General features: G+C 40.2%; 1 long non-coding RNA gene across 1 annotated transcript in view; it reads left to right on the forward strand.

The window, feature by feature from the left end:
* Positions 1-428: 428 nt before the first annotated feature.
* LOC124775769 overlaps positions 429-12,696 on the forward strand; it is a 56,027-nt gene continuing 43,759 nt past the window's right edge. The window contains exon 1 of the long non-coding RNA XR_007015601.1: positions 429-482. This is a non-coding gene — a long non-coding RNA (uncharacterized LOC124775769). The remainder of the gene's footprint in view (positions 483-12,696) is intronic.

The raw sequence follows: 12,696 nt of genomic DNA on the forward strand, positions 1-12,696 counted from the left end.
AAATCAGTGTGTGCATTTGATATCTTTCTTACTGTAATTATGAAAAAATTTTTCAAATCTGTATTGGCCACTGGCCAAAAAAATTTGTAAAATTTTTTGTGGGGAGCATGGGGGCTATGTAAGTAGGCTGTTTATGTTTTCTTTATGTAAGTAGGCTGTTTATGTTTTCTCTATGTAAGTTTGCAGTTTATGTTTTCTCTATGTAAGTAGGCTGTTTATGTTTTCTTTATGTAAGTTTGCTGTTTATGTTTTCTGATTGGCAACGTTACGTAGCGCTCTGTATGAAATCACTGGCTGTGCTGTGTGCAGTCTGTGGCTAGTTTGCATTGTTGTCTGCCATTGTAGAGGGGCAGCTGGATGTTAACAGCGCGTAGCGTTGCGCAGTTGGAGGTGAGTCGCCAGCAGTGGTGGATGTGGGGAGAGAGATGGCGGAGTTTTGAAATTTGTCATGAACTGCTATATTTATATATGATGATATCAAGGTAAATACATTGTTTGTTCTCTATTAATATCTTTCATTTGCTAACTATCCCTATCAGTAGTTAGTGCCTTCAGTAGTTTGAATCTTTTATTTAGCTGGCAGTAGTGGCGCTCGCTGTATTGCAGTAGCTTGAGTAGCGAAGATTTTTGTGAGGTAAGTGATTTGTGAAAGGTATAGTTTACTGTTAGTCAGGGCCCATTCTTTTGTAGGGATTATTGAAAGTCAGATTGCGTTGCGCTAACAAAATATTGTGTGTCAGTTTAAGCACAGTCTTGTATAAATTGTTTAAAGGGTAAGTTTCACGTTGACCGTGTTGTACTTAAAGGAGGAAATAAAAGTCAGAATTATGTAATTATTCGAACAGTAACAAACAATATTTTTGCCTATCTACACTGTTTACAGAATAAAGAAAACGGTCGCCAGACTAATTAATCAAGAGAATGATTAACATTCTTGTTCAAGAAAATAGGTATGAGTAACTTCAACGGACAAACACAACCTATATTTTGCTACACGCAAGTGCAATGAACTCTAACACCTGCATATGTTCACGCTTAAGACTGGAAGCTGACAGAGCAGAATAGACTATTTGCATAAATATAACAGATAACATTACACACTATTACTTTTCACACATTTTCATAGCTGACATAAAATGGTAAATGTAGTTCACTGCAAAATTATGAACTGATCACGGGTTAAGTCTCTCTTAGCTGAATACTATTTTATTTAGAATTAAAGTTAATTGGAATTCACTAACAGGTTACTTCTCACTGTCTTTTGAAAAACGAAATTATTGTTTTCATAAATAGTGGTCTTTCTATTTAATTGTCTTGAGCATAACGGATAACCTGTGTATCCTATTACACTATTAATATGCACTTTCATTGCCCAAAAGAAACAAGTACTTAGCAAGCATGAGTATATAACTTTCCACTATTGCAGTTTTCCACCTTTACTACAGTGAGACACAATGTTGATAAATTTGCAAGAAACTGACTCACCTTTTAAAATTTACTACAGGCACCACTATGATCATTAACTAAGCAAAACTTTATAAGCCTCATTTTTAAGAACTTTTAATCTTTAAAAGAAACAGCAAATTGTCTTTATTACCACAGTCTTCTACTTTCAAGTAAATGATTAAATAGGTGACTTTGAAACTCCACAAAACTTTAAATTGGACTGTTTCCATCACTGGGAGGCTTTCACAAAACTACATTTACTACCTCCCACAATTTCACTAAATCCACAGTATATCTGAATACTCCCTTCTTGCCAAAGATCAAACAACATTGTTTAATTAACTATTTGTCTTTGAGGCTTTCATTTTTTTGCACAAACTAGGACACTCGGTAATCATAGTTTAAATGGAGAGGCACCTGAGAGGTGTTGTGATAGAAAAAAAAATTCAAGGTAGGTACATGAATTCCGTCATAAGTTACCCTTATATTTGTGCACACTAAAACATCCAATGAGCTGATCCTTCACTGTACATTATTATAGTGCTCCATTACAGTGATTGAGCAATGTGGTGGCAACTGCATGTTGGTAGGTGGATTTGCAGGTAGAATTGCCGGCCTCTGTCATTTCTTGGTGGCGATGATAGACATCAATTCCAGAATAGTTCCAGTTCTTTATCCATCCATTCGAGGCATTGGAAAGCGGCAGGAAAAGCCTCTCTCGGAACCAGCACAATATACAACTTTTACATGGGCAGTTCACAGTTTGGTAGCTCGTCCCCGACTGACTCTTGTTCCACCTTTTCTACCTGGGCCAGCCACAATTTGCGCGCGCTACTAAGTTCCGTTCCCGAGGGGAACCACACTACCTCTTTTTCATGCAAACTAACTACGAATCCTAAGTAAAGGTCAGCAGTTTACATAACAGCTAACAAACATTTTATATAAAACAGAACATGTGCATATGTTGGTAGTCCTACAGAAAATTATTTAAACAAATTCCAAATATGTACAGTAAGTTTTGTCTCCCTCCAATTGAGACAAAGAATTTAAATGACAGGTACACCACATTGCATAGTATCAAACCATGACATCAAAGTTTTTTACACGGAAGAGAATAAACACTCTCATGATATCGATTCAATCCAACCACCTTTACAGATACTCAATGTTATAACATTAAACCAAAACAAAAGCAAAATAAATCAGTAGAGCATTAGAGTTATGGTGTTAAAAGCTCTCAGGCAGTGTGTAGACAACAAACAGACGTCGGATGGAGCAGCCGCTGACCTCTGTATGTTGGACTCACTGATGATAGAGACAGTGGACAAAACCCGATGAGATAAATTTCAGAAGGAATCCAAACTTCTGTCCGCATAACCGAGACAGTTTTACTACTAACTCTGTGCAAGGGTATCTCCAGGAGAAGACACTATCAATAGGTTTATTCTTCCTGGCGGTGCACAGGAGACTGTGGATCTCGTGCACAGTGCACTGACGCCGAAACCTGGTACTTGGCGATCCCATCATATTCGAATGTTTCCAATCGCTAGGAGGCCGCAGGAAAATGTGACAAGCATCTGTGTTCATTGCACTACGCAAAATCCCACCAAGCTGAATAGCAAACAGTTTTGTACCTAGCGTGGTCGTTGCCGCCAGTTTTCAGTAGGACTGTCTGACGGCACATCATGTTTTCTTGAGTTGTCCAATCAGCTCCCTGCATTTCGTGCGAAGCGCGAAAGCCGGCGTGAAAACCGCCGCCAAAATCGAACAGAATATCGCCTGGACGATAGGCGCCGGTGTCCCGTAGCTTCAGACCTCAAGATTCCGAGTACCACTGAAAACAGTACTAACACCTAGCATCGGTCAAGCGAATCCCACACGGCAAACATCAATAGAACGGATAATGCTGACTCCAGTGGATCGTGTTCACAGATGCTTCTTGTCTAACACAATGACCAGACCCATAGCAGGTCGGCTGCTCTGAGGAGCCAGCAATTGCTACTGTCCCAACCCCCCTCGTATTCCCAGCAAACCCAACTCTGCCCAACCTTATGTTTTCCTGCCAAACTCAAGTCGTCCTCGTCCACAAACCCAGCTTACCCACACAAGAAGGGTAGAAGAAGGACAGAAGAGCAACCCATGTCCCAACACCAGCTTAACTATTATGAGTCCTCATTACCGGTTTCTTTTACAGAAACAACCTTTCTCAGCCCTCCCGCACTGAAGCACATTAATAAATTGATATTAGTTTAAAAAGAGAGAGAGAAAGAGAGAAATGAGAGGAGACAGGCCACAAGAGGCTTCTAACCTCTCAACAGCTTACTGGAAGCTGGGTTCAAGTCTCGCGTTTCCATGCGTCAATCACCACTGACAGCATACCACATACAACGGTCATAGTGCCTTTTGGGACAGGCAGCAGTCATCTGTGGTATTCAGTTGCATCTACGGCTCTTAGATCGACGCCAGCGTGTTGTAGACGACTTGATGAAACGTCACGGGAAACAGCCATTCTCGAGACTTACACTTCTCCATTTCCTGGTATCATATTTCATAATAACTGCTGAAACTAGGCTGGATTCTCGCCGATATGTGGTAAGAATGGTAAACTCTGCTACCATACCTTTCAGGAACTGGGTGCAAGATAGCATATCACAGCAGGACAATGCAATACCCCACCCTGCAGTTAACATGACGAAAATATTGAGGAATGTATCGATTCCTGACTGGTGTGCATACTCCCTTGTTTTATTATCCACTGAGTATATCTGGATGTGATGGGGAAACTTATACATTCGTGCGAGCCTCCAGCGAACAATCTGCACTGACACAGTATGTGTATCGGGCATAGTAGTAAGTTCCTCGATATGGTGTTGAAGGTTTGTTTCTTCCATACCACAACGAATACAGAAATCAAACCTGTTACGGTTCTGATGATGGAAATCAGATCCTAATGGAAAATTAATCATTTAATACCTGCATAGTGAAGAACATCTTCACAGTGGTAAATGTTAGACGGGTAATGCAGCTGCAACGCTTTCTGTCTCAGTCGGTATAATTAAGAAATTAAAAGTAAGTGATGATCTTTATGACAACATGATAGAGATATATTTTCTCTTCATTTTAAAGATGGTATGATGAGGAATCTGTCAGCTGTTGGTTAGTGTTACGATGTTGGAAGCACGGGACGATGTCATGCGGAAACGGATTTCCGATGTGTATGTTGTAAGGTACTGACAGGAGGGTTGTAGGTATTAGGAGATGAGAAGAATGGGAGTTGGACAAGGAAACGGTGGTTTGAGGTTTAATTTTGGATAGGATGTGTAGGGATAGTTGTGGTCAGATACAAGAATAGAAGTCAAGGATGAGTTCATCGTCTGAGAGAGGATGGTGACTGAAAATACGCTGGGAAAGGACACGAAGTGTCCCGAGGTGGAGGGAAGGTGGTATGGTTGCTACGGGAGCGACACCAAGCCTGTGTTCTCAGTGATGAAGAATTCAAGTTTACAGGAGATGTAGGTGAGGCGAAAGCGTTGTTGGCGTCTGAGAAGATTTGGGAGCTTTGTAAGCTTGTACGGGATACTAGTAGAAGGAGGTAGTCGGATGCAGAGAGTGAGGTGCAGTGTATGTCATTACAGGCTTTGGACGGAGTGGTAAAACTTAGGATGGGTGGGAGTCCATGCTAAAACTAACACAGATAACCGTAGGTCAGCTGGGGGTTTTAAATGTATGTATGGTGGTCGTAAGATTTCTCATCCTTGGTAGTTTTAGTCTGTTGTGGGCTTTCTTCTAGATGGTTGCTACCGGAGAGCCCAAAGCTGTTTTTAGCCAAATATTTGTTCAAGATATTTCATAGTAGTAGTAGTTATGTGAAAGCTATATTACAAATGAAAAATAGAATGACCAAAGCCGCAGGGCCTTTTGGAATTCTATGATTGTATAGAATTACGAAGATAGTATGGACACACGGAAATGCCCATAATGATTGGACAAATGCGATTACTGTACTTATTTTTAAAAAGGATAACAAGAAGCTCTGTGAGAATTATACAGGAATAGCATTACTGTACCGGTGCATGAAGATTTATGAAAAGATAATTTTACAGAAAGTCAGGAATAAGATAGAACAACAATTAGGAAAATACACTACGGGGATTTCGAACTGGAGCAACTACAGTGCCCTATTTACAGCCTGTCAGGTAGCAGAAAAGAAATGGTACTCGTATTTGTGAAAGACGTGGTAGATGCATCCATAGACAGAAGTGAAGAGATATGGTAAGGTCCGAACAGCGGAGTGGAATTGTCAAAATGAATGCAACTGAGAATCACAAACACTCATAAAAATATATGAATTCTATTATAATAGAAAACAAAATATCAGAATGGTTTGGAATGGATAGAGGGGTTTGTTAAGAAAGTATTCTGTCACTAGTGGTTTTTAATGTTGTCATGGACATCATTATAAGGAAAGTTCGCCAAGGGCCAACAGCGGATGATAGGAAAATCATAGCACAAGCAGCTGCTATGATTATTTGGGAAGAAAATGAGCAGAGATTGTATAGCAACCAAATACCTGTCCGAGAGTAATTGAAGAAGCAGATATGGAAATAAACTTAAGAAAAAGTGAATTAATGAAAATCAGGGGGAAAAATGAAAAAAATGAAGGATGTACATTGTAATGGAAGAGTTATGCCTTTAGGTAGCTAAGAAGTAAGTTAACGAAGAAAGGAAATATCAAGGATGAAAGTTCGGAGAGCATAGATAACTGTTCGACGTTTTTTATTGTATATCTGACATAATTACAAATTGGAAACTACCTGCCAAAGCAAAGGTCATGTTATACAAGTCATATTATCGGCCAATTTTGACCAATCGATCAGAATTTTAGATTTGTACAATGAGAGATCTGAGCAGAATGTAAGCAACAGAGAAGAACTTTCTACGAGGGATCCTGGGTAAGAGATAGGATAAAGAATGAAACAATACGAAACACCCATCAGATCAGGACCCTAAAATAAACTATGAAGAGAAACATGTGTAAATGGTTTGACTACATTAAAATAAAAGGACCAGAAAGACTTCCAGCTAGAGTCACGAACGAACGGAATATGGACGAAGACCAAATAGAGGTCCACGGACAAGACGGAGATACCAGGTGAAGGGTGGTGTGAACAGAAGAGGAGATGCTGAATGATATACTGTGGGAGATAAGAGAAGGTTGGAAGAGGCTCTGTGAATAACCTTCAATAAGAAGAAGAAATTACGTGGATTCTATGGCTGTGAATGGAAGGGTAAAGGTCTCTGGAACGGAATGATAGGATGTTTTCTTATTTATTTATTCTCTGGATTCTTACAAGATTGATAAGAAGGTTCCAGTGATTACACAAGGAGGTAAAGTTGTTGAGATGGAGTCGTGAAGGCTTCGTTGGGATGAATAGTGGGTAGGCTGCACTGTAAGAAAGACGGTGTCGACAGCGTAGTAGTTACACAGAAGAAGATGATTGAGCGATGTGGAAGATAAAGGAATGATAATGGGTCGATTCCTTGGTACGTTTATTCAGTTGGATAGAAAATTTACCACTGGGTGTTGTGTTATAAAGAATGGACTGTTACTCATAAGGGAAGCAATTATGCGCATGTGACTGACTGGAAACGAGTAACAATGAAGTTTGAATAACAGATCAGAATGCCAGAAACAGGTTTTATGAATCTCTACAGACAACTGAAAAACCGGCCATTTTCGAGGTAACTGATAGTTAAATTATGCACTTAATACAGCAACATCATTTAAATACGAAACCTAGGTCCGCCAGTCAGATGCAGTTATATGAGCACTAAATTTTCCCTGAGAATACTTAATTAACGTATACTCTTTTAGAGACTGAATCGTTAGTTCTGCACGAACTTTCAACAACGAGACTTATGACCATACTCATGTTACTGCTCGTTCCTAAGTAGCCATCTAAATATGGCAGCAACTCCCGGCGGCGGAAGTTCACGCAGAACCAATGAGAAAAAATTTATGTTAAAACATTTGTTACCATTCTCACATTGGTTAAGTATTCTTCGATTACTGTCGACTGGGTCGCTATTACAGTCTCCAGATATAACGTTTTAGTACATTTCAAGGAAACTGAAACTGCACTCTAAGCGAAGTATAGTTTAAAAAATTAAGCGTATTACTTGAAATTATAAGGGTCGTTTTGCCTTAAATTAGGTATCTTCGGCTCCAAGACGTGCATTCAAAACGTAGAAACATAGCATATTAACTCCTGCTAGCGCTGCCAGATACCGAACAACAGTGGCGGTAACGACTGCAGCAGGTGTCCAACAGTGATTCTACACTCGAAATTTCTGCTTATTTCCTGCGCTTCACCTTGAAAAATATCGAAATTTTTCTGGCTTCTGCTTGCCCACGTAGAAGCTGCAGTCTAATAGAAAGCATTTATTAGAGTTGTGTGACTAGATGATCTTTTGCTTTCATTCCACATGTCCCAAGAAAAGCGTTATTACAGTCTATTGAAGACAAAGATGTCCTCCTCACTGAAGATGATTCAGTAATTTTTTAAAGCCATAATTTTCGGTGACAGCTTGTATCAGAACACAAACTAACGAGTGACATCAGAACATAAATGTATGTTTAGATCAGAGCTGTTACAGACGTGAATAACAAAAATTGTATTTTGTACGAGGAACTGCATTTGAGGGATTCATGTACATGAGATTGGGGAACAGCTGCAAAGAAAGACAACTAACAGATAGTCAACGGCACAGCATTTCCAAAAATCACGGAAACCAGAATACAAAAGGCACTATGGAGTACTGGAAAAATGTGCAAATTTCTATATGAAACGCGTTGCGACCACGTAAGGTTAGTTAATTAAGTTCCTTCTTGCTACGGGTGGTATTACACGGGATAGAGTTAACTACTTTATACTGTATCTATACCCGGCAGGCAGTCCATACGTAACGAGTGACTGAAGATATGGCGTATACAGGCAGAATACCAGTGCCGTATTACCTCCATCCTAAACCATTTGCCTATAGTGCACGGGATGAATGACTGTGCTTGAGCCGGCCGGCGTGGCCGAGCGGTTCTAGGAGCTACAGTCTGGAACCGCGCGACCGCTACGGTCGCAGATTCGAATCCTGCCTCGGGCATGGATGTGTGTGATGTCCTTAGGTTAGTTAGGTTTAAGTAGTTCTAAGTTCTAGGGGACTGAAGACCTTAGAAGTTAAGTCCCATAGTTCTCAGAGCCTTATTTTTGACTGTGCTTGAAAAGTGTAACAAACCTTTGAAATAAATTCATGTAATTTATTGTCAACATTAAGAAAAAGCAAAATGCTTAACTGCAACGGCAAAGAGATGATCTCCTCTGTATCCTCTATTCTTAAACGTACAAATTACTGCAGCTTGTCGTTAGTGATTGTCTACATCTGTAAATAATTTGGAGAAAGCATATTTGTGCCATCAGTTGTACAAATTTTATTCTTTGCCGATTTCGACTGTTACAATCATTCTTAAGGAGAAAAACATCGTTTATCAATGGATCAATCACACTTTTCCGTAATGTGTCAGGCATTCAAATTTAGAACATATGCAACTGTCATTATAGTGTGTCATAACACAGTCGAAATAAACTCGTGCCTTGGCACCATTACAGTAATGCAGATTTCTGACCACCAAACTCGTTAGGTAATAACGTCGCCATAGTTCACGTTTCCACATTTATCGCATGCGCCCCGGAAAGCCATGAATGTCACCGTAATCCCTTGCCTAAATGTCAGTGCTTATATACCCGTATCGGAACCGTGCTGCATTGCATGCACGGCGCAGCAACTCCCTCAAACGAAAATTTTTTGATGGTCCTTTATATTGAGTACACTTGCAGATGCAAATCAGCAGATTTGTTAAAGAATACTTATACTGTAATCACTTTGTGTATTGTACTAAAAGATGTCACCCTGGCGAAGCCAGTAAAGGGTACTGAGACTGCAGCCTAAGTGGAGCGAGTGAAGTGCAATATATGTATGTATACGTATACCTTCTCCTACATATTCGTGATTTGTATGTGTGTAACTATTTGGAACAGCAGGTGAACATGGCAATAAACGTCCCGCCATTTAATAGCTGAAGAAGCTTGTAGGCTCTCTTCCTCGCAGAAAGGAGGTTTTAATTCTGGCAGAAGCCACTGCTATAAGGTTTTAGCGTGGTGACTGAAGGAGTTACTGACATGTATTTACTTCTGCATTGCGTAAAAACAAAGGCAGCTGTCAGAGAAATTAACGTCACCATCACTAGAAAACTTGTCGAAGACAAGCAGCAGGCTGACAATGAAGAGGCAATTCAGAAAGGCAGTGACGAATCTACAAAGAAGGAGAAGAAGAGACACGTACAAGACCGTCAGTTCTTTGGATGATCTTTTCTCCACACTATTGTACCTTCATGACCAGACTAAATGCAATTTTGAAAATTGTGTTGAAAAGCCTTCTATGATTTCACGCAGGCAAGAGACTTGAGAAATCTTACGTTTGTACAAGCTGTGGAAACGTATCGCATCCAGATTCTATGGGTACTGGAAGCATAAAGAGTTTTTTTGCTACTTCTTCACATATTCTGCAAACATTTCCGTATTCGGCCACTTAGAAATTTTGAATCTTCTCGTGTTTTACGTCGGAAATCAATGAAATAAATGGAAATTTTCATTTCGATTTCACCGTAATACGAAGGCTCCCACTCCACAGTTTTCCTTACCTATATATGTATGATGAAAGGTGCTGCGTTAACGTATATGGTACAGGGTGTCGCAGGAGGGATTGTCAGAATTCAGGGAAATGATAGATAGTACAGGGTGTCCCAGGAGGAATGCTCTGAATTCAGGGAAATGCTCAGAACGATTCGAACAAAAAATGTCTTGTGAACATTCGTTCTAAAATGCATATCTTAAGGGATGTGAGCAATTCTTCACCTTCGAAACTGTGAAGCAAATCTCTTCTATTGCAAGCTGTATGCTTTCCACATTTTAGCAGGAGGTAGTATACGTCAAACAACGTATAACTTTCTAGTAAAACGGGCCTTCAGAATACATACCTGAAAAGCTACGAACACTTTATCAGTAGAAGATATGTGTTTTTCACAGTAAAGATGAAAAAGTGTTCACAGTTTACATTTTCTTTTTTGGCTCATTCGTTCCTGGATGGAGGCAATACAATGAATTATAGTAATGAATATAAAAAAAATTCATGTAATCTGTCGGCGCTTGAACATGGCTTTTTTGTTAAAGGTCCGCTAATGCATTTTTAACTGTGTTTCTTCTCTCTGTGTTCCGATCTAAATTGGACTTTGATTAATACAGCACCCGAAGACGACGGTGGGTCGGGCTGGACGACTTTTTGCTTAAAAGTCTGAACGTTTTGGCGTGCCAAGTCACCCAACAATAATACAATGACTAAAGAAACACAATAAGACATATATACGTTAGTAATAACAGTATATTCTGAAATAAAAACACAGTATAAAGTACGACACTTACATTATGCAATTACGTGTGCCGTTTGGTTGCAACTCGTGAATAAATTAATAAAATATTGTATTATTAATGGCAGTGTACGACGATCAAAATCCTTCAAATGTTTTCAGCGGCTGCATACAATATTTACTCAGTCGTGGGCTATATCTATGGCTCAAATTATTCCTTTATTTCATTATTTATAATTAAGTTTTCTGTTAGTAAAAGCTCAGCATGCAAATGTGCCTTTAAATTGCCCCCTGAGTTGCGAGGAGAAAGGACACACCTGCGGGCGAGCTACTCACTCCAAAGCACATTGCACGCATAAGTCTACAAATACACATACATATTATATGTAACATACATAGCATAATATTTACGCAAAACAGATGTTCAATGTTTGAATGTGGCACGTGTGCCTATACCAGTTTTATGTTGGTTTTGCTCCTGTCCCGCATGCGCATCCGCGTAAAGTTCAGTACCAGCGCGGCCGTTGGCGAAACGAGTTCATCACACGACACATTGTTTATACTCAGTCTGTGTGTTCATGTGCACAAGGCGTCGCAGTGATAACAATTATCATCATGGATTTCACAAATGTGGACTAACATCTAAAACAGGTACAAAATCCCAAAGTTACAACATTCGTTAGCATGAAATTACAGATTCTTATTGCTGACAACCTCTTTCGCACTGTACTGCGATTGAAATGTCTTCTTGTTTCAGATATAACGTCTTTTCACGACGTGTCGTCGTTCACAGTTCCATGAACTCAAAACATACGATAACATTAGGTGAGCGTTGTTTATGGCACTTAAATGTCACAGTTCGCAGTTTCGATACAGATGCGTGTGCGCGATCACTCGTAGCACAGTTCATGTTTTTTCACTGGTTACACTGTTTATTTGGACTGATTTCACTGTTTTTTGCCGTAGGTCGTACGGTCGTACATCGCCAGATAGAAGACTGTGGATTTCCATTGCACAGCTGAAGTTTGTGAAGGCATGGAAGCAGGAATTCGGACGGCACGATGCTGTCGTCGATCCTCGTTTAGACCAGATAAGAGTGTCCGTCATTTCCGAGAGCATTTTGCTTCCTGAGGACCCGTCGAGAATTCCTCCACCAGTCGAGTAGTCTTCATCGTTTTGGAACAAAGCGACCGTAGGTGCTGTAGGGAACCAGTTCTTGTTATTCCGACTAGCTGAAATACAGAGATGCAGCTCAATAAATGTCAATTTGCGATACACTCAAAAGTGTCGGAGCACTTCACTATGACAGATTTTTCACGTACTCAGTTTGTCAGGCAGTATACAAATATTCTACATCTACATCCATACTCCGCAAGCCACCTGATGGTGTGTGGCGGAGGGTACCTTGAGTACCTTTATCGGTTCTCCCTTCTGTTCCAGTCTCGTATAATTCGTGGAAAGAAGGATTGTCGGTATGCTTCTGTGTGGCTCTAATCTCTCTGATTTTATCCTCATGGTCTCTTCGCGAGATATACGTAGGAGGGAGCAATAAACTGCTTGACTCCTCGGTGAAGGTATGTTCTCGAAACTTCAACAAAAGCCCGTACCGAGCTACTGAGCGTCTCTCCTGCAGAGTCTTCCACTGGAGTTTATCTATCATCTCCGTAACGCTTTCGCGATTACTAAATGATACTGTGACGAAGCGCGCTGCTATCCGTTGTATCTTCTCTATCTCTTTTATCAACCCTATCTGGTACGGATCCCACACTGCTGAG

This window comes from Schistocerca piceifrons, chromosome 1 (assembly GCF_021461385.2).
Source record: "Schistocerca piceifrons isolate TAMUIC-IGC-003096 chromosome 1, iqSchPice1.1, whole genome shotgun sequence".
In the NCBI taxonomy this organism is placed as follows: Eukaryota; Metazoa; Arthropoda; class Insecta; order Orthoptera; family Acrididae; genus Schistocerca; species Schistocerca piceifrons.